Below are 24,147 nucleotides of genomic sequence, written 5' to 3'. Positions count from 1 at the left end.
TTATGTTATTCTTCTTTGTATCATCTAGGAGTTGTTGGATCGATTTCTCATGATCCCTTACTGTTTTTAAGAGACCTCTCTTTTCCTGGTCACTGACTGCAATCTTATCTTCTATATCTGAGATTCTATCTTCGCATTCTTTTATTCTGTTGCATACACTTTCAATGGAGTGTTTAATCTCCTGCATATCTGTTTGAATCTGTTGTATGGATTCCATTTCTTTCCTATGTTGGGTGTTCATTGTCCATTTCTTTCTCCCACAAATCTTCCTGATACAGTTTTTCCCTAGCTTCTGGGTCTCTAACAACCCACAGACATTCTCATCTTCATAACATCAGAGAAAACAGCTCATCAAATCAACCACAATCCTTTACCCCAACTGATACAATCCAACACGTTATTTGCTTAAGTGCTTTCTCATTTTTATTTTTGTTGTCGGGCTGTCCTTGGTTTAATCTCTGGGTTTTCACCCAAATCTTCCTGATATAGTTTTTCCCTAGCTTCTGGGTCTCTAACAACCCACAGACATTCTCATCTTCATAACATCAGAGAAAACAGCTCATCAAATCAACCACAATCCTTTACCCCAACTGATACAATCAGCAACACGTTAAGATCAAGCACAACTTGGAAACTGACCACCTGTGGTTTAACCCCTCCATCCCTCCCTATTTACAAAGACTTTGTTTCCATTTTTTCATTTTCTCACATTAGTTCCATTTATTATTTCTGTTCTTATTCTTTGGTTTAAATTTTCTTTTTCTGTCTCTCTCTTACTTCCTAAGGTGGAAACATATGTGTGTGTGTGTGTGTGTGTGTGTGTGTGTGTGTGTGTGTTTTATTTTGTGTCACTGGGGACCCAATACCAGTCCTTGAACTTCTGAGGCAGGTTCTTCTCAGGAACCACTGAGCTAAATCTCCCTGGCCCCAGAAGTTTATATTATTGACTTGATATATATATATTTTGTAACATATGCATTAAGTGGTATAAATTTTCATCTAAGCAATGCTTAGTGCATTTCACAAATTTGATACATTGTATTTTTCTATTCAATTTAAAATATATTCTGGGTTTGTTGGTTTGTTTGTTTTTGAGACAATATTTTGCTATGCTACCCAGACTAACCTTTAATTCATACTTCTCTTGCCTCAGCTTCCCAGGTAGGTGGGATTACAGATGTATGCCACTATTCTTTACACTTTAATATGCTTTATAATTTTCTTGAGACTTCTTGGAAATATGTTCTTTAGAAACAAGTGATTTCCATATATTGGCATCACTTCTCTGAATATTACTGTTACTATTTCCTGGTTTACTTCCATTATGGTTGGGAAACCTACTTTGAATGTTATCAGTCTCTTTAAATTTGTTAAAGTAGTATTTGTTTTATAGCTTAAGATATAGTCTAGATTTGTGAATGTTTCACATGCACATGAAAAAGAGTGTTTACTATATTTTTATTGGGTCAAGTAGTCTAAAATTTCTGTTATTTAATTTCATGATGGCTTTCAAGTATGGTACAGAATTCTTGATTTCTGATTGTTTTAGTGATTACTAAGAGAAGAGCTGGAATTTCTAGCTATACTAATGGACATTTCCACTTCTACTTTCCTTTCTGTAACACTTTGCTTTATGTGCTGTTGAGCTCTTTTTGTCATTTGTGTACAAATTTAGGACAGCTGTGTGTTTTTTCTATATATGCCTTATTTAATACTTCTCTGTAGCTATGGTAATTTTTCTTCTTTGAAATTCTACTTTTTCTGATATTAGTATACCCATCTCTGGTTTGTGTTTATGTGATATATATATATATATAAAATTTAACTTTTAGCCCATGTTTTCATTCATTTATTTTTCCAATTTTCATTTGTATTAGTACGTGTTTTCAGGACACAATGATTACATTCCTCACAGGAATTTGGTACAAGTGGACAACACATCTCAGTTCCTTTTTCATCCCCTTCCTCTCCCCTCCTTCCCTTCCCTCCATCTCTTGTTCCATTCCCTTTTGCAAAAGTTCTACCTCCCTTTTCTTCTATTATCTTTTATTTTGTTCTTTACTTACATTTTGGATTTCTCACATAGTTAAGCTTGTGTATTTCATGTATTTCACGATCATGATCTCAGGATGAATTCATTTTTGTCTAAATAAATAAACTGTGTCCTTCTTTATGGCAGAGCAGTTTTCCATTGTGTGTAAACACTGCATTTTCTTTATCAATCCACCTGTTGATAGACATATTGACCACTTCTAAGGATTAGCTAGTTTATTATTATTATTATTATTATGAGTTGCACTGTTACACACGTGGCTGTACATGTATCACTGCTATATGGTGTCTTTTACTCTTTTGAGGAGATGCTCAGAAGGGAAATAGCTGGTCCGATGGAATCTCCAGTTTCAGTTTTTTGAGAAATCTCCATTCTAATTAATATATGATTCTATTATGTAGTTTATAATCCCAGCAACAATATCAAAGGGTTCTTCACTCTGCCCTGCAGCCACTCCAGCATTTGTTTCTGTTTGATTTCTTGATGACATCCATTTTTCTGGAGTGAGGCGGGATCTCGGTGTTCCTTTAATTTGATTTTCTCTAATGGCCAGAGATGTTGAACATTTGTTCATGACATATATTTCTATTTAAAATGGGTTTCTCATGAATTAGAATCTTATTACTCTTTTGAGATTATCTAGTAACCTAATTACCCACCTACTGGCTGAATTTGATCATGTAACCCTGTGATCTTTCCATAAAGGCTGTGTACTATACTCTTTTAGCTGTGCATATCGCTTGTGCATAGAAACACAGAAACACACACATGCATACACCTGGTTCATCATAAAGAAGTAAAAATGGATGGTTAAATAACCAACTAGCGGTCTCTATTTTAATATGCCTTTGGTCTTTGTGAACTGTTTTTATCTGTAAAACAATTAAATAATTTATTTGATCATTTAATGTAATATTTTAAGTATCTTGGTAATACTGTTATTTTTCTTGTTGAGGTTATATGCACGCAGTGCACATAAAATCACATAATTCCTAAAGAAGTTCAGGGGATGATTCTGTCCATGCCTAAAAACCTAAGTGTGCTTTGTCAAGAGAGCTCAGGGTTTCAAATCTGGTGGCAATCACTTGTTTACGGCAGTACACAGGTTATTTCTGCTGTAAGAATGCACTTTCCTTCAAAACAAAGTCAGGAGCAGCGGTCGTCTTTAGTGCTTCCCTGTGAGGTATAAATCATATTCCAGACTTCGGGGACACACTTTCATTCCATAGGGACACAGAATGAACATGTGTGGGCAGCAGTGGGGTGTTACATGCTGCCGCTTCAGGTCACAGATGGCATAATGAAAGCACTTTCAAGTATTTTTAAAATCCAAGCAATATAGCTGGGTGTGGTGTTACACGCCTGTAATCCCAGCACTTGGGAGGCTGAGGCAGGAGGATTGCGGAGTTTGAGACCAGCCTGGGCTACATAGTGAGTTCCAGGTCAGTCTCAACTACATAGTGAGGCCCTGTCTCAAAACAAACAAAAAGTCCAAACAATATAAACAACTACTTTAATATAAAATAGTGCTATCCAAATGCATGTTTACTACATTTAAGTATATAATGTATCTTACTGTCAAACTGAATATAATGATAAAACAAAAAGCAATAAATCTAGAAATTATGTTCCAGCATTTGTGATGTTTATTCCTTTTATTAAGTTATATCCCTCTAAGTTGAAAGGCCTGAAATAGGAAATTAAATTCTGAGTAAAAGCATTTAGATGAATAAAAGAACCTATTGTAAAATTTTTTTTTCAACACCATTCTCCTGATATTTACCTTAGGTCTGTTTGCATTTTGGTTACCACTGTGTATGGCTCCGCATCTGAAAATCTCATCTATTTAGTCTAAATTAAAACCCATAGGGGCCGGGGCTTTAATTTAACACAGTGTTTCCTGCCTCACAAACACAAGGACCCAAGTGGGATCCCCAGCACCAAAATAAATAAATAAATATAAGTAAATCCCATTCATGCTTGAAATCATTTTTCCACTGTCTTGTTGTTCTATTTGTATTTAATTAATGTAATTTGTGAACATATCTTCTTAGTTTTGAGAACAATGTAATACTTTGGAAAATGAGCACAAATCAAAAATTATGAAATACATTCTTTTTTTATTTTGGGGTTTTTGTTTTTGTTTTTTTTTTAAACAGGGCTCACTTGTAGTTCAGGCTGTCCTTGAATTCACTATGTAGCCCAGGCTAGCTTCAAACTCGCAGGTCCTCCTGCCTCAGCCTCCAGAGTGCTGGGATTATAAGCATGTGCCACCATGACATTCATTTTTTTTTTAACATATAGCTTTTTGGTTTTTTTTGTACTGGGGATCGAACTTGGGTCCTTGTACTTGTGAGGCAAGTGGTGGCATCCCTGAGCTAACTCACTATCAAAATAGATATTTATCAAAATATATAGTTTTGAAAACGAAAAAAAAATCGCTAATAACAAATTTATATATTATTTAAATCTGCTCCAAAAATTTTAAAATATAAAATGTATATTAAGATTTAGGAGGAAAATTCACGATAAGAGAGCAAGAAATAAATTCAAAACATTCATTTCTCGTGTTCACAGATTTTTACCAAAAACATGTAAAAACAAATCCTGTTTCTATTTTACATTAAAATTAGTTATTTATATACAGAGAGAAAATTTACAAAATAAAGCTAAAGAGTGCATATTTGCATGGGGTAGGCTGTTTGAAAGACATGGGTGATGATTTAAAGATAAAGTAAGCAGGTGGGGATTTAGCTCAGTGGTTCTGCCCCCTGCCTCGAAAGCACAAGGACCTTTGTTTGATCCTCAGTACAAAAAAAAAAAAAAAAAAAAAAAAAAAAAAAAAAAAGAAGATAAATGAGATGCTTAACATTTCATAACCTAGAAAGAGAAATAAGCAAAAAGCGGTTGACAGAGGACTGTTTACAGCTATGGCCTGGGTCTACTGATACTATTTTCATTAACAAAATTTAGACAGAAGCTGACCTTTTAAATTTGAATAATACAAGCAAATCAAATGGCACAAAACAAATGTCATATAAAAATTATTGAATGTGATATGTAATTAAAAAGGTTTACGGGGCCGTGAATTGACTCCTGACCAAAATACAGGATGACACACATAAGGAAATTTCAAGAGGAAGTTATTAGTACACAGTCATTATAAAAGGAAGATTTTTAAATTAAATAACAGGCATGTTATGAGATTTTACAAATGTTTTTCTTAGTATAACAATAGTCCTGTAACTGCCTCTTAAATACTATTTGTTATTTTGTTTGGTTTGTCAGTAAATACAAGAGTCAAAATGTCACCAAACATGTTAAAAGTGTGTTCAGCTGAAATTCATTAAGAGTACTGTTAAAAACCTGCTACTGGAAAATATTAAAGCAAGAATGGCTACAGAAATCTCGAAAAAAAAATTTTTTTGTAATTTCACACATGTACAGCAGAGGGCACTAATATAATTACAGTAGTTACTTCTGATGGGAGTAATTATCTGGGATTCTGGGATTCACAGAAATAGTAAACTAGAAAGTCTTTCTCATCTTCATCAATGAATATTTTCCTTCTACTTAAATGGGGAAATTTGTTGCATGAAATTTACTCAATTTTTATAGCTAAAGTGCCATAATAATAGAAAGTTAATGTTGATTATTCCCCCATGAAATCCACAGCACAATGACTGATCTTTGAGCATCATAAACCAGCTTCCTCAGAAGGCCAGTAACATTCTATCAGCCTTTCCCCCAATTCCTCTTGCTCTCACACAGCTATACTCACCTGACTGCGTCTTCTCCCAAAACATGGTCCCAGAAATCTGAAAGTAGAAAAACTTTTGGCTATGTTAGCAGCTCGTGATGACACAGTTGAAATACTGTCTGATTCTAATGATCTCCACAAGGTAATGGAAACAACACAAATGGAAGGACCAACAAGTAGCTGTTATGAAGGAATAAGAAGTTAACCAGAATAAAGTGTTGTCTCATCACACAAAAGGCAACAGATGGTCAGTTTGTGGTCCTCACTTTCTAAGTAAAATTAATAGAATAATTGCAATCTTTATGTAAAATATAGAATAGGTGTAGTAAGGAAAACGGTCCCTTTGCTTTATGGATTTACCCATGTCATATGTATGACAAACTAGAAGGTCATATCAATGATTCTGTTTTCCATATTTATAAATGTGGAAATCTAGTGGCAAGCAGCAGACATGTCAGTTTAAAAAACTACTAGAATGTGCTAAATTTTGTGGGGACAGAGAAAAGGATCTGATAGGGAAAGGAGAAATGGAGAGTTATGGTATAATGAATATAATTTGTTTGGGATGTTGAAAAATTCTGGAAATAGTGATGGTTGAACAATATTGTAAATGTACTGAATACCACTGATTTGTATGAGTAAAATGGTAAATTTATATTATGTATACTTATTGCAATAAAAGGTTTAAACATTTCTATTAAGTGAATCCATGTAGGCATTCCATGTCTAAAAACCAGGAACCTGGCATCTCAAATGCAGAACAAGGAAAAAGAACAGATATACCTCATAACCAAAATACTAAAAATTCAAAATGCATGTTGAAAGCAGAGAGAAGTGCCAACTCACTTATAAAGGCAAACATATCTTAAAAGCCAGGAAGATATGGAACAATGTAGTGCAGATTCTGAAAGAAAATAATTTCCACCCCAAATTACTCCATCCTCTAAGGCTATCCTTCAAAATTAATGAGAAGTAAAGACCATCCATGGCAAGTATAAATAATAGACATTGATGATCCCTAAGCCAGTATTGCAGAACTATACTTAAGCGAATCTTAAATACAGATTTAAAAAGACAGTAACAATTAATTATGAGACAAAAGAAAAACATTAACTTATCTGGGAAAGCAGACAAATGAAAACCAGAAATTAATCAAATAGTGGAAAACCACAAAATGATAGGAATTAGTACATACCTTGCACTAAAAGCACAATGTAAATAGTCCTAACTTTCCAATTAAAAGACATGGACTAGCAGATTAAATTTAAAAACAAACACAAACAAAAACCAGACTGAAAGTGAAAGGATAGAAATGGATTCTTCAACCTGCTTGAACTGGGGAGTAAGCAGGAATAGTTACATTTATATCCAACAAAGTGAATTCTAAACTAAACCTGGTCAGAAAAGATAAATAAGGACACACTACATATTGGTAAAGAAAACAATTCACCAAGGAGATAACAATGGTGAATATATACATGTCAAATACTGGCAAATACAATTTCATAAAATTAACACTACTTGACATAAAAGGACAGACAATCATAGTGGTGGACTTCAACACCTCACTCTCACAAATGGACAGCTCAACCTGATGAAACCTAACAAGGAAACATTAGAATTAAGCTATATTATAGGAAAAATGGATTTTAAAGACATTTACAGAGTATTCTATCCAACAATGGTAGAAAACACTTTCTTTTTAGTAGTTCATGGAATTTTCACCAAAATAGACCACTTTTTAGGCCATAAGGAAAATCTCAATAAATACAAAAGAATTTCAATAACTTCATGTATCCTCTCAGATCATAATAGTATAAAACTAGAAATCAGTAGACAAGAAAACACATGGTGACTGATTAAATCATTCTTGAATGATCAGTGGGTCAGTAAAGAAATGGTGAATTTAAAAATTCCTAGAATGAAACAATAACAGAAGAACAACGTACAAGGACTTGGGAAATTCTGAACAGTGAAAACAGTTCTAAGAGGAAAGTTTATAGCTATGAGTACCTACATTCGAGTGATCCTGAATAAATAACCTAGTGATGCAGCTCAAGGTGCTAGAAAAAGAAGAGCAATCAATCTGAAACCATTAGAAGGAAAGAAATCATAAGATGAAGGAAGAAATTAATGGAATTGAAACAAAAATCACAAAGGATTAATAAATTTAAAAGTTGCTTCTTTGAAAAGATAAACAAGATTGATAAACTCTTCACCTCACTTACCAAAAGAGAGACAAAACCCAAATTGTCAAAATTAGAAATGAAAACAGTCAAATTATAACAATCATCCTTGCGGTCCAAAGCAATATTAGAAATTATTTTGAAAATCTATGCGCCAATAAATTGAAAAATCTAGAATAAGTGGATAAATTCCTGGACACACATGACCTACCAAAATTGAACCCAAAAGACATATATATCTTTTAAAGAAACAGATCAATAACAAGTAAAAAGATTGAGGCAGTAATAAAAACTCTGCCTACTCAGAAAGCCCAGGACTCAGTGGATTTACTGCTTAATTTTATCAGACCTGTACAGAAGTATTATCAACATTTCTAAAATTTTTCTGTGTAATAGAAAGGGAAGAAATACCTCCAATTTACTCTATGAGGCCAGTGTTAGCATGCTACCAAAGCCAGAAAGGACTTAACAATGACAACATCAATGAAATTACAGGCCAGTATCCCTGAACATAGGCGCAGACATCCCCGATATGGTTCTTGCCACAAAATTTGTCATTAAAAAATTTGCACACTGTAACAAAAGTTTCTTTCATTTCTGGGATGTAAGATGATTCAACATATGTGAATCAAGAAATGGAATACATCACATAATTAGAAAGAAGTATAAAAATCAGAATCGTTGGGTGTAGTGGCACTGGGTGTGATGGTGCACACCTGTAATCCCAGGCTGAGGCAGGGAGGCTGAGGCAGGAGGATCACAGAGAGTTCTAGACCAGCCTGGGCTACATAGTGAGTTCAAGGCCTGCCTGAACTACATGGGGTGGGGGGTGGGTCGGTCATATAATCACCTCAATAGATGCAGAAGAAACCTTTAATGAAATCCAACATCTCTTTATGTTAAAAACCATGACAAAAATAGGTACAGAAGAATCTCATCTTAAACTGACAAAAGCCAGAGATGACAGCCAAAATCATACTGAATGGAGAAAAACTAAAAGTTTTCCCTTTAAAATTAAGAATGAGACAATTGTGTCTACTCTCACCACTTCTGTTCAATATAGCCCTTTAAATGTTAGCCAGAGCAATCAGGCAAGAGGAAGAAATAAAAATAATATGAATAGGAAAGGAAGAAGTCAAATTATCCATATTCACAGATGCTTTACATAAAAGATTTAAAAACTATACAAGAAGACTTCTACATCTGATAAATTCAGCAAAGTGGCAAAATACAAAATCAATCCACACAAATCAATAACATTCTCATATACTAATATGTATACATCAATAATGAATCCATTGAAAAAGAAATTAGCGAAACAATTTTATAAACAACATTTTAAACAAAATTAAATACCTAGGAACAACAAAACCAAGTAGATGGAAGACCTTTATAATGAAAATTGCAAAAATTTGAAGAATGAAGTTGAAGAGCATGTTAGAAAATGAAAAGACATCCCTTGTTCTTTGATTGGAAGACCCAATATTGTGAAAATGGCAATATTACCAAAAGAAATCTACAGACTTAATGCAGTCTTATTAAATTATTGAAGCACCAACATCATTCTTAGAGTAGAAAAATCAGCTCTAAAAGTCAGAAAAAACCCCAGCATAGGCAAAATAATCCTGAGCAAAAAGAGGAAGATGATGGGGACATCACAATACAAGATTTCAAGTTGTACTATGAGGCCATAGTTTAAAAAAACAAAACAAAGCATAGTATTGTCACAACACCACACATCTAAGTCAATGCAGTGGAAGACACAGAAACAACTCATGTACCTACAGCTGTATGATTTTTGACAAAGAGACAAATAACAGATGTTGGAGAAAAGATAGCCTGTTTAATAAAGGGTGCTAGGAAAACTGGTTATCTACTTGTGGAAAATTGAAGCTATATCCCTGTCTAACATCAATATTAAACGGACCAAAGACTTATGCATAAGATCTGAAACATTCCACAAATGAGGTTGTGTAAAATTTAAATGCTTCTGCACAACAAAGGAAATAATCCACAAAATAAAGAACCTATAGAAAAGGAGAAATTTCTTGCTAGCTACTTTCTGATAGAGGAGAAATATCTAAAATACATAAAAACTTTAAAAAATTACTCCTCCAAACAAATGACACAATCAAAACACAGGCATGTGAACTGAATAGGCATTTCTCAATAGAAGTATGAATGGCTAATAAGTTTATGAAAAAAAGTCCAAAATCTTTAGCCATCATGAAAGTGCAAATCAAGACTACTTTGACATTCCATCCTGCCACATTAGAAAGTCTATCACTAGGAGTACAAATAACAGTGAATGTCGGCTAGAATGCAGTGGAAGAGAAAACCTCCTACATTGTTGCTGGGAGTGTAAACTAGTGCAAGCACTGCAGAGATCAGTGTGGAGATGCCTCCAGAAACTAAAACTAGACCTATCGTTTGATCTCAATATTCCTCTCCTTGTTATATTCCTGGAAAAATTAGAGACAACAAACTACTGCCATACAGTACCTGCATACTTGTGTTGACAGCAGCACAATTCATAAGAGCTAAGCTATGGAAACAGCCTAAATACCCATCGACGAATGAATAAACAATGGAGTATTACTCAACCACAAAGAATGAAATTATGTCATTTGCAGGAAAATGGATGGCATTCAGGACCAACAGGCCCAGTGCAAAAAGCCAAACTCAGAAAGTTACATATCTCATGTTTTCACTATCAAGGAAGCCAAATAAAAAAATAATAAAGATAAAGAAGAAGAGCCAGGAAACCAGAAGGTCAACTTCTGGGAATGGGGAAGGGCAGCATGGGGAGGGATGAGAAGGAGAAGCAATGTGATTTTAAATGATCAAGACAAGTTAAATACAAGTACCAAATTCCCAAAATGAACCACACCATACTGTATAGAAAAGAAAATAGCCAGGTGTGGTGTTGCACGCCTGTAATCCCAGCACTTGGGAGGCTGAGGCAGGAGGATCGCTGTGAGCTCGAGACCAGCCTGGGCTACACCGTGAGTTCCAGAGCAGTCTGAACTACATAGTGAGACCCTATCTCAAAAAAAACAAAACAAGGGCTGGGGATTTAGCTCAGTGGTACTGTGCCTTCCTCGCAAGCACAAGGTCCTGAGTTCAATCTCTGGTACCACCAAAAAAAAAAAAAAAAAAAAAAGTCACTTTTGAGTCAGCTAGTAGAAGCTAGACCCGCAGGTTAAAGAATTTGGGTTTTATTATAAGGACAACAAGGAACCATATAAAGTTTCCGAGTAACAGTGTGCCATGCTGACAGTTGTGCCTTGTCAAGAAAGGGCTGACTGCAGCAGTTCTTTTGGGTGAGACCAAGCAGTAGATTGCTGTACTAATTTATATTAGAATAAATTCACCAGGGCAGGGCCAGTAGGAATGGATGAGAAAGCTGGGTACTGGGAGATATTTTCAAGGCAAAATAGACAGACACTGATGTGTGGGCTAAATATATTTCTGCCTCCAATATTTTGATGTTTGAATGGAAAATACATGGAAGGCTTGGAGCTAGAGTTTCTGTCTTTTAGAGTAAAGGGGAAAAATGATTTATAGGTGGAGATGTCTTTATGAAAGCTCAAATCCTGATGGATGACCTTTATTTTCTTTCCCTTGGTTCCTAAATTACCTTTGTTAAGACTGCTCAGCAACGAGTCCTTTGGAATGCCATGCAGATTATATGAGGTTGGAATGAATTTCTTTATTTATTTGATAATTTATTTATTTGTTGTCTACTGCAGTTCCCGAAGCACCTGGAGGAACGATGAGCACATAGTAAGCCTCAGTAGTACTTTCTGGATATGTCAATGGGTTATAAATTATCTTTTAAAATTTCAGACAAGTGGTTGTTTTCATTTTTAAATATCAGAATTTTTAACCAAAAAAAAAAAAAGAAAAAAAGAAATTTAGAGATTCCTTGGCCTAGTTTACTCATTTTAATGAAAAGAATTGTCATTCATATAAAAATTATGGTACACAGAGGTCATAACTCTGTGTATGCTTTGCATTTCTAGGGACCAATATATTAAATAGAGAAAATAATTAATACTGCTTTCCCGCCTGGAGCTGCCATCGCTCCAGCACCAGGAAGGTAGCCTGGGCCCCCATCCACCACAGGAAGGAGAGCCACACCGTCTTCCGCCCCAGCTGCCGTCGCTCCAGTGCCAGAAAGGTAGCACGCCCCTGAACCCCCGTAACTCCCCTTATCCCCGCCCCCTCCCCACCACGCACTCTCCGACCTCCTGATTGTGCCAGTCTTTGGACCCACGCTGCAGAGGCAGAGGTGGTCATCAAGGGTATTTTTCTGAGTTCCCAACCTTGAACATCTTTAAAGAAAGGACGTGGGGAACCTGCAGTAGAACAGTGTGGAGTTCAACCATTCAGAAGGTTGGGGAACTCAATCTGGGCCTTGCATACCCAGGTCAGTCTGCATCATGGGGTTCAGCAATCAGCTAACTGAGATCAGGGATCTTACATCCTCGCTCTGTCTGAGCCATTAAATGGTAAATATGCTATATTGAGAAGTTTGTTCACTTCAGACATGTTCTGGACTGCTTCTTGATTTCAATTTAATTCAAATGGTTTAAGGGTGATAGACTAGTGACTACCACAGGTGGTCAGTTTCCAAGTTGTGCTTGATCTTAATGTGTTGCTGATGGTATCAGTCGGAGTAAAGCATTGCCATTGATTTGATGAGCTGTTTTCTCTGATGTTATGAAGATGAGAATGTCTGTGGGTCGTTAGAGACCCAGAAGCTAGGGCAAAACTATATCAGGAAGATTTGGGTGATAACCCAGAGATTAAACCAAGGACAGCCTGACAACAAAAATAAAAATGAGAAAACACTTAAGCAAGACACAAAGACAGACTTCCAGTTCACCAATGGCAAACAGTAGGGCAAATGAGGATGAAAAGGCCGATTGTGAATCACCGGGACAGCCTGAACTCAAAGCAAAGGAAGTAACAGAACAGATCAATCAAGGTTCTAGAAAAATTCAAAATAGAAATAATTTCCCAGATAACCATACAGATAGTGAGCAAAATGGAAGTTTTGATTCGAGACTCTAGAGCAGAAACTGACAAAAAAAATAGATGAGCATGAGCTCAGGACCATGATAGAAGGCATGAAGGCCCAGCATAAGAAAGAAATGGAAACAATAAATGCCCAACATAGGAAAGAAATGGAATCCATAAAACAGATTTAAACAGATATCCAGGAGATTAAACACTCCATTGAAAGTGTATGCAACAGAATAAAAGAATGTGAAGATAGACTCTCAGATATAGAAGATAAGATTGCAGTCAGTGACCATGAAAGGAGAGGTCTCTTAAAAACAGTAGGGGATCATGAGAAATCAATCCAACAACTCCTAGATGATGCAAAGAAGAATAACATAAGACTGATAGGAATCCATGAAGTGGCAGGAGAAAATACAAATGACTTAAAAAAGCTGTTCGCAGAATTAATGACAGAAAACTTCCCAAACAGAGGGGAAGAATTTGACATTCAGATAACTGAGGCATATAGGACCCCAAGTAGCCACAATAAAAAAAAATCTACACCTAGACATATAATAATCAAGATCCCAAAAACCCAAGAGAAGAACAAAATACTACAAGTAGTAACAGAAAAGAAACAAATCACATGCAAAGGAAAGCCCATCAGAATCACAGCAGACTTTTCAACACAAACCCTTGGGGCAAGGAGAGCCTGGAATGAGATATTTCAAGTACTGAAAGAGAACAACGTCCAACCTACACTGATGTATCCTGCAAAACACTTTCAAAATGGATGGGGAAATAAGATACTTCCACTACAAAGAATACCTGAGAAACTACATGAATACCAAACCAGCACTACAAGCAATTCTAAACAAGATCCTAGAAAAAGACAGTAAAGGCAACAACACCATGAGGCCCAATAGAGCAAATCAAATAGGCAAGGCAAGAAACTAAAAGAAGGTGAAAAGTAAAAAGTCAACAAAAGGCCAATAACATGTCAATAATAAGTTAGTACATATCAGTTATAACCTTCCATGCCAATGGCCTCAACTTACTAATCAAGAGAAATAGACTGGCAAAATGGAATAAGAAGCAAAATCCAACAATATGTTGTATACAAGAAACACACCTAGTGCAAAAAGAAGCCCATAGACTGAAAGTGAAAGGATAGAAAACAATTCTCCATGTTAAAGGAGCCCAGAAAAAAGCAGGGGTAGCAATCTTATTTGTAGACAAAGCAAATTTCAAACTAAAACTGATTCTAGTATTATTGATGTAGGACAGTACTGTATCATACCTCTGTGAATGTAAAATATCTTGTACCTGCTTTATGATACATAGTAGTGACTGTGCTTTATCAGAGCTATATTTAAAGATATTACTCTAGAATGTTCTCTTCCCAGATGATGATTAAGATGCTAATAAAAAAAAATGGTTCCAGGTACCACAACAGCAACAGAACTTTGCTGTTTTCTGGAAATTATTCTTTTCTTTGTTTTTTTTTTTTTAATGGAATGTGCTGAATGTCTATAATTTTGCTCATATATATATATACATATATATAATTTGAATTTTTGGAAACTTTAACAGTGCTGTCAACTTTGGAAAAAGTTATTCCAATTTACTGTGTTGAGTTGGCATTGTACAGAAATGGACAGCCATATTGGTCTAGAAATGTTAATTTATTTTTATTTTTATTTTTTTTCCATTTGTACAGGGGTAAAGCGCTATATTAAATATGTAAGGTCATATCTATGTGGGTTTGATTACAGAAACTTATAAAGTATTCTCTAAATAATAAAAAAATAATTAATACATGCAAATTCTGTTTAGGACCATCTTTAAATAAACAGGTATATATTACTCGACTCCCATTATTCCTAATATTGTTCAAAATGTGGCAGAATATTTTAAAAGAATAGGAAGAACTGATCCTTATCCTCAGAGAAATTGCAGTTTAATGTGCTAAGATAAAAAATACAAAATATTTAGAGTATAATAAAGAACTATAAGTGAGTACCTGTATCTAAGTTCAGAAAAGGGAGAGATTAATGTAATCTGACTTTCTTTGCTATAAATATTACAAATGTGTGTACAAAAACATAAATGATGCCATTTATCACATTTTCAGCTGGCATATAGCTGAGCAGAGTAGACTTCAAGATGAAGTCACAATAATGGACTAAATCTAATATGGTAAATTTAAGTAATAGATTAATATTTAATAATAATTTAATTGTGTCGCTAATATTTTTTTGGTATTTACTACAAAACAGAAACTAGCCATTTACTACATCACATGAATTGATCCCATGAATCTTATTTTTATCTTACTTTAAGATTAGGTAGTATCCCCAAGTCAAATAATTAATAAGTAATGGATTCATATTTCAAATTCAGCTCTGAACTCTTAGTTACTACTACATCACACTGTTCAATAGGCTAAAAGCGATAAACATTAGCCTTACTATTTATGTATTATAAAGTGCCTCATTAGTTTGGGGTACAAAGAAAGTCATCTATCCTTGTAATAATCAAATTAAGTAGTTAAGACCCCGCCCTCTCGGCCCACTTAACGGGGTGTCCTTGTCTGCACCTCCCCTGGCTGTGTCCCACGTGTGACTGACCAAAAGGCCAGTTCTGATCCCAGCAGCCACAGGAGGAAGAGCCTGGAGGAAGGCCTGAGGATTTTAAAGTCCCGTGTTCTAGCTGTCATATCTCTGTTACTTTTCCTCTCTGGGGTTGAGAACCAGCTGCACAGTTGCACTGAGCCGTCTTGTTGGAAATGGCCAGGGCCCCTGTGCTTACCGTACAGGCTGTGCACTGGCCAAGCACCTCCGTTCACACCCGGATTTGGGGGAGGGTTCTTCTCCCATTGTGAGTTTCAGCCCAAATTCCACCTCTTCAGATATGACTTTCTTTATCACCCTAACAACAGCAGTCCTGTCCAGATACTTATGATATCACATTTTCTTTCTTTTATAGCTCTTACTACACCCTGTTATTAAGATTAATTGTCAGTTTTTTCCCATATCAGCCCCATGAAGTAGGGACGGGTTTGCCTTTTCTGCATCTCCAGTGCCAAGCGCTTAATGCTAGGTATTCGGGACATGACTTGATGAGTCACTGACTAAGTGAATGATTACAAGGTATCTTCTGTGGATTGCAGGCGTGAAAAGGCCTGCCATGTGTTTTGATGGATTAACTCAGCTATTCTCAATCCTGATGTATGTTGGATTCACCTGTGAAAGTTTTAAAAAGTGACAATGCCTGAGCCCCACACTGCATTCATTAAGTCTTCAGTATGATTCCGTTTCAAATTATTGCTCCAAAAAAATATTTCTGGAAAGACTGGGGATCTAATTATAGCCCTTACTACTTCAAATTTGGAATTTATTTACTTACTTTTATTTATTTATTTATTTATTGGTACCAGGGATCCAAAACGGGTCCTTGTGGTTGCGAGGCAGGAGGTGGAACCACTGAGCTAAATCCCCAACCCTTAAATTTGGAATTTACATGTGGATAATGAAACTTTCCCCTTGGCTATGTAGATGCTCTTATCTACTCAGAAGTGGGTTTCTCTGAGGTTATAGGATAAATTTTCTGGACAGTATGGATGTAATTCCTCACAACCTATAAAGTGCGACAGTGTTAACATTTCAAGCACAAGCTTTTTATGTTCACAATTCACTTTTCTCTGTGTCCAATAGCCCAGATATTTGCCAGTGTGCTTCCCACTCAGTTGCAACTTTTCAAATATCTTGTATTAGAAAGGCATTTCCTGACTCTCGCATCTAAAATGTTAATCGCTTCCTGGCCTTTTGGCTAAGATCAAGTGTTGTATCTAAAATGTTATCAAATCTCTGCTATCACTGTTTTTTTTAGTTGCTTTATTTTTATACAACATCACTAATTAGTAAGTATATTTATTTTTTATGGTCCATTTTATCCTAATAGAATATAAATTATTTCAAAATAGCCTGTGACTGTTTTGTTCACTGCTTTACCCCTAGACATGTTCAACAAATATTTAGTAAGAAAATGAAGGAATGAATGAATAAGTTTGACAACAGGGTCCACAAATTGACTGTATTTTCTTTTTTGTCTTCTTTCCCTCCCAAGGAATTTGCAGTTGAAGTCTGCTAGATCAGTATACACCGGAAAAAGGAATGTTGGTGACACCATGGGCCACTTTGTCTGTGTTTTAACAATCTTCCCTCCCTCCTCAGCTTTTTGTCACTACAGCAAAATACCTGAGAAAGGATAACTTTAGGAAATGTGTGTTTAGATCAGATTTGGAGGTGTTTATAATGTGCTTCCTATGTTAAAACATTAAGAGAGGCATGGTGAAGGGTAAAGAAAAAAAAGAGGCATTTTCTTTTGTCTAGAATTCAACAACCTACTCAGAGAAACTTATAAATCACATGCATATGAGATTTAGAACACAGAAATTTATTAAAGAGATGCAAAAGTATAAATTGAATATGTATTATCTTGGGCTATATAATGCTTAGGATAACAATTAGATAATGTTGCCTAGATTTTCCAGAAACTGGGTTTAATGAAGAATGTGACAATGGTACATTGTGTTTGCTGCTTTTTTTTTTTTTTTTTTTTTTGTACTGGGAATCAAGTTTAGGACCTTGTGATTGTGAGGCATGTGCAGTGCCACTGAGCTAAATCCCCGGCCCACCTTTGCTACTTATGAGTACCTCTGCTTCCAAGATCTTAACTCTACCTACCTCTTGTGTGCGTTCTCTCTCTTCTCTGTTATGTGTGATCCACACTTTTTGTAGGATTTTTTTTGAGGGGGGGTAATGTTCAACCAGCTGCTGCATTAACACTGTAAGAGTCGTTATCTTAATTCATCTATTAGGTATGCCAGGTTGGTATTCAGGCCGTGACCTCATTGTTGCATGTTAGAGACTACATCGGCCTCTTCAGCCAGATGCATCTGTTTGTGCCTCCAGATGTCTCTGGATATTTTTTTACCGTGCTCAGCATTATGGTGGGCTGCCGGGTAAGAAATGGTTGGGTCCAACAAGTGGGGAATGCAAGAGGTGGAAAACGTGAGGGAAGAGAATGAGATTGGAATATTGTCCCTCTGGCTCTGTATAACTACAGAGTTGAGTGAAACTCTCTCAAGGCAATTACTCTGTTCATAGTTCTGTCTCCTGATACAATTAATTGCTCACTCTACTCTTCCTTCAAGCATACGGCAAAAACCTCTCCAACCCTCTGGTTAGCTGCAGGATACTCACTTTCCCTTGATCCCACCCTTGCCGTTGTGATTAGTCCTTGTTTTAACTGCCCCTCAAACTACTGGACAGGAGTTGCCGTCAGCTTTCTGCTGGGTCTTTGGCTGATTACCTTGCCACGTGGGAAGGGAATAGAGTCTGACCCTCTGAAGGTGAGATGACATCTCTTATCCTTCAGTTTGAAGCCAGTTCCTCTGTCAGATTTACTCAGAATCTATAGAAGCGGGATTCCACCATTTAAGATAGCTGTCATGTCCTGGAGGCTTTGATAAAAATGTTTCCTTTATTGCTCAAATAGAAGGTGGGGATAAAACACTCAACAACTGACAGGGAATAGGAAGTTAGAAGAGTCTGGGATTGACTGCTGCTCGAAAGTCTGCTGTGTGTCACCAGTGGGTATGTGACACATCAGGACGGTCTCCTGGGCTTTCTCTTCTTACAGAAGATGCCTTATTCAGTGAGAAGCAGAGGTGGCAGAGGGAGCCTTACTGGGTTTTCAAAAGCAAACATGGGAGGGAGGCTACTGTTGTCAGATAGGAGTCATCAAGAGAAATCAAAGTGGATCCCTGGCAGTGGGAGAAAGAATGCCTTTATCTTTGGAATGAAACCAGGGAGTCAATAGAGATGGAAGAACTAGAGTAGTTTTATAATACAGCGGACCCTCAAGTTACAACTGGCCTGATGAACAACTTGGGGTAATTAGGTTAATGGAAGATTCACCTGCCTCTTGTAGATAACCCAGGTAAGCATCCAGATCTCAGCTGTATTGACTTACAACCAACTGGAGTTACAACCAGCACTGAAGAACCAGGGAATTCATAAGTCAAATGTCCACTGTATTACCTTGAGGGTAAAAATTATTCAGGTAAAAGAGCCAGGGCCATGGGTCTTCCATCCCACTGATCAGGGAGAAGGAAGCCAAAACATGGGTGTGAAGGTTGAAAGAGTGGGTATTTCCGTGTTCTGGTCAGGTGAGGAGCCATACAAACTGAGGGATCAGCTGAATTTCTTAGGTAACTAGGGTCTGTGTCCCTGACTTTGCTGAACAAAGTAAACTGATAAGAATTACTCAAATCTAAAATTTAAGGTTAATTCCCCCACCTACATCCCCAGAATAATGTCACTTCTCAGAACTGAGATTACATAGATACAACTTCAGAAGAGCCCTCAACTCCACACAAAGAATGTAAGCATTGTATAGTGTAATGTATACTAATAAAAATAAATTAAAAATAAAATAAAAAGGGCAAAAAAGAGAAAAGCCTGTATTTAGAATGAAAAGACAGATAAACAGTTGGGGCCATTATGTAAGCTTTGGAGATGAATATGGAAAATGAAAATCTGTTGCCATAGTTCTACAGGGTCATAATTTTTGAAATATATAAAAGTCACATGGGAAGATGGGAACCAGTAGTGCATCTTTCAATACCTATAATCTTGGCCTAGAATGTTCTCATGACTGACCAAGAGTTGCCAGAGAACAAGAGTTGTGAGGAATTGTTCAAGCCAAATTGTTTTATTTGTGTTTTTAAATGTTTGCAGTACATGATGATTACGTTCCTCATGGGGAGTTGGTACAAATACATACTTCAGTCCTTTGTGTTACCCTATAGTTCTTTTTTGGTTGTGTCCTTAACTGGGCTCAAATAAAATTGTAATAATCACGTGCACAAAATAGTCTTTTGGTTTACCTTCACTAACTCCTGGGTTGTGACTTGTTTATACTAGAATGAGGTGATATGTCTGCCACTGACTCACTTGTCACACTGGTACATTCTAGCTTGTGTATTCCTTAGAATGTTGAAGACATGGGCAGCATGTAATTCCTGACTTAAGTCTCTGGGATATGACAAACACTAAAATGCAAGAAATTTAAAATGATCTGAAAAGAATATATGATATGTTTAGTCTCATCAACACATAATAGTGTTTTAATTTTGTTAGTTAAATTCTGCTAAACAAATAAAGACAGCACATTTTAATTGATAAAGGAGAAATGAACTTGTTTTAAAATTCTACATCCTTTCTGGAAATAAACATAAAGGCTGAGAAGCTTCTAATATACTTTTCTCTTTTTAATCGAGTTAAAATAACAGTATAAAATTAAAATGGGAACTACCATTTAAATACCATATTAATTTGCACATTTCCTCATTTCCCCCAGTATTTCAACAATTTTATGTTGACATGGAAAGTTTCTGTAGCTCTGTATTCATATACTTCATCTTCAGCAGACCTTTTTATTTTATGAAAAAGTAAAACAATGTTAAAACCAAATAAGAGAGCAATAATAGTTATTACATTATCTTCAAAGATAGTTACTTAGTACAAGACAGAAGAGAAAGAAGTGTTCATTAGCTTTCTGTTGTTGTTACAAAACACTTGAAAAAAACAATGTAAAGGGGGAAAGGTTTGCATGTATTTTGGCTCATGGGTCAGTCCCCAGTCAGCTGGCTCCATTGCTTTCGAGACTGTGGTGAGGCAGAATCAACATGGTGGTGACTGGTGATTCAGCTTGGTGGAGCTGAAAGCTGTTTAATTCATGGCAGACAGCAAGCAGAGGCAAAAAGAACAAGGACAGGACCAGGAACAAGACATGCCCTTTCAGGCACACTCCCAGTGACCTCCTTCCTCCAGTGAAGCCTTATTCCTGCAGTGTTCACCATCTCCAATTCCCTTCAGTTATGATCTCATAACAACAGACATTAATTAGCACTTTAAGAAAATTTGAACAAACAATTGAATAGGAGAAATGCTGGTGGTTGTTTTGGACTTTTAAAATTCAGGTTGCAGTACAGAACTTTAACTTATTTTTCTGAGATACAAGTACTCATATTCACATTTCATATGCTTCTATTGTTTCAATTAAAAAATACAAAAAAGCATTCCCTACATACATGTATAGAAATGCGCACATTTATATTCTTAAAAATTGTCTTTCAGTAAAGAATTCGTGCAACTCAATGACAAAAACACGAACTAAATTCAAAGTGGTCAAAGGATTTTAGGCATTTCTCCAAAGAGGATAAATAAATATCCAATAAGTACATGAGATGATATTCAGTAGCATTAGTCATTGGGGAAATGCAAATCAGAAGCATAATAATACCATAAACACTCTCTAGGTAGGCTTTACAAAATATCACAGGAAGAAACAAGTAATGGCAAAGATGTTGAGAAATTGGAACTCATAGACAAGGTATGATTGAAAAACTGAATGTTTAAATCATCAAAAGATTATTACAGTAAAAGATACACTGCCATTAATCCACCTCTAAAGACTCACCCCTTGCTTTGAACACACTTACCTTATCATCAGCCCTGCCTTTCTGAAGTTATTCTCAAATTCCTCTTTTTTGTCTTTAGTTGGACTGCTGTGGCTATCTTGATGTTTGAATAGATAACAACATTTACCTTTCATGATTATTTTGACTTTTGGGAAGATCGAGAAGTCAAACAGTGTGACAAGAAAGAGGCCTAGAAGTGTGCTTCAGAAAGCCAGGCATGGGGTGCACACCTGTACGCCTAGCTGATACAAGAAATCACTAGAGTTTGAAGCCAGCCTGGGTTACATAGTGAGTTCAAGGCCAGCTTGTGCTATATAGACACTGTCCAAAAAAAAAAAAAAAAAAAATCCCCAACAACAAACTCAAAAAACATTAACAAAACCCAAAACAACTATAAAAAAACCCCACTGAAAATTAAAAAACAAAATCAAAGTAGCCAAACTGCTGTGATATATGTGTTCAGAGGATGAATATAGTATTTTGAAGGGGATTAGTGGAGAGGTGTCTTTTAATGTAAATTCTTTTTTTTTTTTTTGTACCTGGGATCAAACTCAGGCCTTGCACTTGCAAGGCAGGTGGTGGAAGTACTGAGCCTAATCCTGGACAAACATTTTTTTTTAATATTTAAATATTCATCATATATTTTAATCACTTCTTTTACATTGCTGATGAGTATATAAAACAGCTAGCCACTATAGAAAAGTTTTTTTGGTTCCTTAAATTAATTATAGAATTACTAAATGCCCTAGCAATTCTACTTATAGGGTATATATACACAAAATTCTGAAAATAGGTGTCTAAAAAATCCTATACATGAGTATGTATAGCAGCTCTATTCACAATAAGCAAAAGATGGAAACAACCATTATGTCTGTTGTCACTGGATGAACAAAATGTGTTATACAATGAAATATTATTAGTAAGCTATAAAAATAATGAAATAGTGTTACATGCTATAGCATAGTTGAATCTTGAATCTTGAAAATGTTTGCTAAGTAAAAGAAACTAGACATAAAGACCCACATATTGTACGGTACCATTTATGCAAAATAACTAGGGTAGACAATTCTGCAGAGACAGAGAGGAGATTAGTGGTTGCCTAGGAAGGAGAATGTTGAGTGACTGTTGAGTATGGGGTTATTGTTTGGGGGTGATACAAGGCTCTGAAGCTAGACAGTAATGATGGTTGCCTAATATATTGAATGTATTAATGTCGATGAATAGTTCCTTTGTAGCCATTGTAAATGACATTTTACATGGCTACAGTGGTAAATTTTATGTTATGGGCATTTTGTCATGAGAAGAAAATAAAACATGCCTTGTGAAAAATTCAGGATATAATCGTTTTTGAGGATATATGTATATGTATTATATATATATTGCATTATACATAGTAGATCTCATTGCTTTTTGTTTTTCCTCCTTCTCCTTCCTAGTACTGGGGATTGAACTCTGGGACCTTGCAATTGTGAGGCAGGCGGAGGAACCACTGAGCTAAATTCCCAGCCCCTCTCATTGTTTTTTAAAAGAACCTGTGGTTAGAAGAAATGATGCCTTTTTGTGTGAATAGCAAATAGCCATGAAAATTTATTGATTTCAAGCCAAAGATTATAGTAGTGTTTAGTTTCTAGTTTTAAAAACTGAGTTTTCACATATCAGACCTAATGCTGTATTTCAAATGATAGGGGTAGAGAAAAAGATCTGGTTTTAGACTTAAATGGAATTAAGTGGATTTAAATTCTAGCTTTTTTAATACTAGATGTAGGACTTCAGCCAAGTTATAGACACGTCTTAAGTCCCACTTTCTTCACCATTAAAATGTGGATAACAAATAATTTAAAGTGACATAAGAATTGAGTGAATTCATATATGAAAAGTACTTAATAACTGGACTCAGAATAAGGTAAATTTTGTAGATGGCAGCTATTTCTAAGACAAGCTTTCATGTACTTTTCCTAACACAACCTTTTTATAATTTGGCTTGGTATTCGCTTTCAGTGGAAAGGAAGCTTGCTTATCTTGTGTTAACCAGATGCTAATCAGAAGCCTGTCTTCTGGCATGCTAAATTCTTTCCTGGATGATTTTGAACTAATCAGGTAAAGTGTTCCCTTCCCTATTTCACTCTCTCTTAGACTCCACCTCAAATCTCTTCCAAGTATTCTGGATCCCTTTAGGGGTCAGGGAAGGGCAGATACAGCTTTCTGTGAAAACTCTGGTGCTAGCTCAGTGTGCATCTCCTTACAATCAACAAACAAATGAGAATGAAAGAAGTAGGTCTTGTTTCTTTTATCGTGCTTGAGAGTACTGATTTTAGATGGTCCAAGGATACAAACTGTTGGGAAATGTAGGACAACTAGCTCTGATATCCAGCCCACGAATAAAGAAATTGACATAAAGACTCAAAGGAAATCATGACGTTTGCAAAACAAAAGACAAAGGATGTAGAGAGGATCATAATTCAAATGGGAAACCTGCTGGATAGTCCCAGGTCAGCACAAGGCTTTCCAAGTCTCCTTGACATCAGTCAGTTGGATGTCAGCTCTGCACATAAGGCGGTTTTGTTAAAGGGTGTGAAGAAAACACTAA

Source organism: Fukomys damarensis, unplaced genomic scaffold, assembly GCF_012274545.1.
Source record: "Fukomys damarensis isolate Sample0158 unplaced genomic scaffold, DMR_v1.0_HiC HiC_scaffold_31, whole genome shotgun sequence".
Taxonomy (NCBI): domain Eukaryota; kingdom Metazoa; phylum Chordata; class Mammalia; order Rodentia; family Bathyergidae; genus Fukomys; species Fukomys damarensis.
This window is presented reverse-complemented; position numbering follows the sequence as displayed.